Raw genomic sequence first — 4,928 nt, 5'->3', positions numbered from 1 at the left:
GCTCGTGGACCGCCCGCTTCGCCGTTGATGACACGTCGTACTGACGGCCACCAGCGAACGAGGTTGCGCCACGTTGAATTCGTTTTCACGTGTCAAAATGCCATTGGTGAAACTGGTCTCAAACCCTTTTTATGCTATGTTTGGTAGCCTTGCGTTGGACGGAAATATGGTTTCTGCCAGAATATTCTTTGGTCATGTGTCATGTTGAGAGATGGATTTGCTAAAAAATTCTATTGTAAAATGGTGTTGGGAATACCCTTCCCAATGCATTGTTTTAATAATGCCACTACTCCCAAAAAGTACCAACAATTCTATAGGATCCAGGCACGATGACAAATAAAAAGACCCGATTAAGATTTGGGTCCAGATCTGAAAGTCTGATAAATACATATACCCGAGTATAGTTTGTAAAATTTTATACCAGACTTTTAAGTAGAACCCGAGTTCTGATTAAAACCCATAATTTTTAATGTAAAAATGATAAAAAAATATTATTTTAACAAGACTGGTTCATGTAGTTTTATCGGGTAGGAGTATGGTTTCTCTTATAGTTGACCCAATTAGATCCGAGTTCAAACAGATACTATACCCAAAGACTGGTTCGAACCAAACATATAATTATACCCAAAGACTGGTTAGATGTTGTTCATCCATTCGATGAATGCCAGCCAAAAGCCAAGCCCATGAAATAGATAGATTGTTTCTTATATGGGTATCACAATTTTTTTGAGAGATTTGAGTTTCAGATGAACATCTACATTGTAAAAAATGAACGGTTGAAACAAAACAAATGTGATGGTGTTTTGGCTGTCATTGATGAATGACATTTAAGGCAACCCTAATGGTACACCATCAAAGTTGCCTTTGCCCTTATGCCCGCACAAAAATAGTACCTAAATTAAAACCGAAATCCACTTAAAAATATGCAATTTGGATCAGATTTGTTGTTCCAAAGCATTGTTGTGAATTGGCTTGAATTTGACCAATTCATATTGTATCAGCCTAAAATCAATAAATAAAAGAGCTAATTGGGCTTATTATTTAAATGTTTTAAAAGAAATGTAAAACATTTTTTAAGTATTTCTAATAGTATTTTAATATTTTATTGACATGTGACATTTGCTGGTGAAAATTTGACTGATTCGGCTCAATTTGGTTCAAAATCTCAATTGGACGATTTTGTGAATTGTTTCCAGTACGATTTTGACAATTTTGTTTGAGAATGCGCCTCCTTATGTCTCAGATTCAAGCCACATAGAACCGACTTGGACACGATTACTGCATTTGATTTAGTTGTTTTCTAAACCCAAATAAACAGGTTTGTGTTGATCAGATCTCTTACCCAAACATGGGTCAGGTTCAGTTCGCATGTGGACTTTCTTGAGTCAGAACATGATTGGATGCTAGCTATCCGACTTTGGAGTTGGATTTAGACTTTGAAGGGCAGACAAACCCGACTAGCATAAAATGCATACACTTTGCATATAATCTGATTCGGGTAGCCAAAATATTTGTATTCATTTTGGACTCAAAATTTGGATTTGAATGCAAAACCACTGGCTGAATCCGAGTCTGGTTGTTAATCAGATCCACCTTGTTCTAATGAATCTAACTAAATGGATTTGGATTCAATAAAATATCTTACCCAAATCCAACCGCCATGGCTGGATTGCTTATATCCTAGATCAGTCTTACTAATCTAGATATACAACATAGTACATCAAAACATATAATTATACGAAGTTGATGATTTTTTTTATAACCTATTAATTCACCAAAATTCTTTGCCTATCCAAAACGGCTTATTTTCAACTTTTTTTTGGACCATTTCACCTTGCGTAAGTGTTTTGTGCGAACCTGTGACATTCACACAAGCATGTTGTGAATCTCCTACCCAAAGTGATTCTCACTTTTACAAGGATTACCAACGGATGAGGGGAGGTTAATGTATCTTTAGTGTGCATTTCTCCTATGAGATTTACAACTTGTTTCTACCCACTTGAGGAGATCTACATCAATTAATCACTGGTGTGATGGTATTTAATAGGAGGTTAGTGAATTTATTAGATCATTTTGAATTCATTCACACTTGTTCATAGTAGGTCACCTATAACACCTCAAAATTTTAAGCCGAAAATATACTTAAAATCTCTTGTTTTTTTAGCTCTTTAGAATGCAGCAAAAGTACTTAATTTTTGTTCCAATTAGAATTTTGGGCGGGTTACAAGTACTCTAACTAAGCATAGGACTGGATCCATTCCCTGTATCGGACTTGGATTTAGGTTCAAATCGTAGATTGGGTCCAATTAAAGATCCAAAAATTAAGATGAAAATCATACATTTTAATTCATGAACCAAATTAAATCATCTATCAAACATGTAAGATCCGTGAATTTTCTGTAATATTTTGAGTTAAATATATGAGATATTTTACATATATTCATCATTTTGACCTAAGAATACGAAACAAAGAAATTTTTATGAGCCAACTATGCTTATATATCTCTTCGATGATTTTTGCCAAAAAAGTTCGAAGAACCATATCGAGTTCTTTAAGTGAAACGAGAGGTTTTGTATGAACCAATCCGCTTAGTCTCAGTGAGACAAATCCTGTGATCAATTTTGGTTTTTTCCAAAAAAATATCAACGGGCCCTTGAACCATGCGAGCGTTACAAAATATTTTGTGAATCCCATAAAAATATCTTATTGGGACATAAATATCATTTAGTTACTTCTTCCTTAGGTCTTGTGATGTGACACACACTTTGTCACATCACCTTAATGGTCATTAATGCTTTTGGGTTTAGATCTGGATCAAATCCGACCCATATCTAGACTCATAACCCATTTAAAAATCTATAAATAGTAGTAAAGCCTCTTTGAAAATCAGAATTTGATTTCAAGGGTTGATCTCTCTCCTTCTTTTCTTTCTTGCTTAGGTCGACACTACCATCCACCACCGGTGACCACCGTCGGCTTCTCACCGACCTTTGACTGATAAAACTCTCTCTCTCTCTCTCTCTCTCTCTCTCTCTCTCTGCTGTGATAGCTAGCTAGGTTGACTAGGCTCGACTGTTGCCGCCTCTCCCACTCACCCGACCTTCCTTGGATTGGCTGGTCATCGACTAGCCTTACTGGACCGACTATGAGTTCGCAGTCGCCCCTCTCCTTAATTCTGTTTGTTGCAGCAAATTCGACCAAGCTCACTTACTTAGAGCTTTGACCAAACCTAGATTCAGGTTTTCTCTATGTAAACCCCAATTTGTTTTTTATAATTAAAATAAATAAATGATGAATTATCGGTGCATTCATGACTATAATCATAAATTCTTGTTTTTTTTTATTTTCTTGATTTCGATTAATTATGAACCTTTGTCTTAAGTTATGAAGATTATTTCAAGAATAATTGAAAAAACTAAAATATGTGGACTAAATAAGAAAGTAAATGGTTTTAGACTATCTATTTTATATTTGGATCTAATCTCATTGGATTGGACCCATAGTGTCGGACGCTCTGAACAACATCATTATTGTTTCAACAGAATTTTTGATTGATCAGTGGCTCACCTATTAAATCAGATTCAACCTTGACATTTCTCATTTTGAGGGCATCAAAATCGACTATCTACATGCCCAAATTGGTGTTGATTTGAGCATTTTATCATCGACCAAAGTTTATGTCTAATTATAAGTCAAAAGTTAACGTTTTTTGACATTGACTAAATTTTTTTGTCAATCTGTGTGTGTACGATTAAATCTAAGACCACTGCGATGATTTATGTTTCAAGGGCTATCAAATCAACTATTTAAATATCAAATTCTGATTAGTTTTTTGATCTGTAGGCCTCTTAGAAGGTTACCATATCACTAGAGCCTAAGCCAAGGTAAGAAGTTCTCAATTTTCTTCTCTAGCTTAAGTAATTTTGAAATTTAATGAATTAGAAATATATTATATTTTTTATTTTATTAATAAAAAAAATTAATAAATATTAACTTCTTATATTAGATATGTGACTCGTGTCTAAGCCCATCTATAAATAGAGGCTCTCATAAGAAGGATTAACAAAGTTAGTTCTCTCTCTCTCTCTTCTTTTTTCTTTTGTTTTTTTTATCTTTCTTTCCAAAACATATAGGAGGCTTGGAGAACCTGGTGTAAGTTTTATGAAATAGATTTTTAAAAGATATTTTTGATGAAAAAGTTTGTGAAAGCCTGACACCAAATAATAAAAATCGGCTCGCACGAGTGGTGAAGTCCGAGTCGATCTCAGGAAACAAAAAAATACTTTGTATTCTCCAGAAAAGCTAAACTACTCTTTATTGCCAAATAACATAGAAATAATTAATTAATTAATCTAAACAAGAAAGTGCGGCCCTCTGCGGAGGACTTAAACAAATAAAAATAAAGTGCTTTATTACAAACCCAAATTAATTAAATTGAAATAAAATAAAATAAAAGTCTGAGCTAAAAAAACAATGAAAAATCTTCAGTGCTTGAGCTTCTTGTCCCTTCCTTGCATTGGTTTTTTTTTAGTCTTTTTTTGTGATTGTTAATATTTCTGAGGGCTTCTTGAGGGGCTTTTGAGGGGCTTTTGAGGAGACCTTTTCGAAACTTCAGAGAGCTCTTCGGGGGTACTTTTGAGGGCTCACCGCACCGCACGTCTGAACGTTTCCCTACAAGAATCAATAGATGAAACACAAAACAAAACACAAAAAATCACAAAAATTTAATGTTAGTTTCAGCTAAAAATCACAAAAATTATGAATTAAACTGACTTGAAATAAACTAACTACATGTAACTAACCACTACACTAAATGACAAAATAACAAAACAAACTAATTAACAAGAACTAAAGTGTAACAAACTAAAGATAATCAAGAAACAAACTAATAACAAATTGACTAAAAGGCAAACCTAAAAACAACTAA

The sequence above is a fragment of the Nuphar pumila genome, chromosome 5 (assembly GCF_984573655.1).
Source record: "Nuphar pumila chromosome 5, dmNupPumi1.hap1.1, whole genome shotgun sequence".
Classification (NCBI taxonomy): domain Eukaryota; kingdom Viridiplantae; phylum Streptophyta; class Magnoliopsida; order Nymphaeales; family Nymphaeaceae; genus Nuphar; species Nuphar pumila.
The sequence above is the reverse complement of the archived record's forward strand: the minus strand, read 5'-3'. Positions refer to the sequence as shown.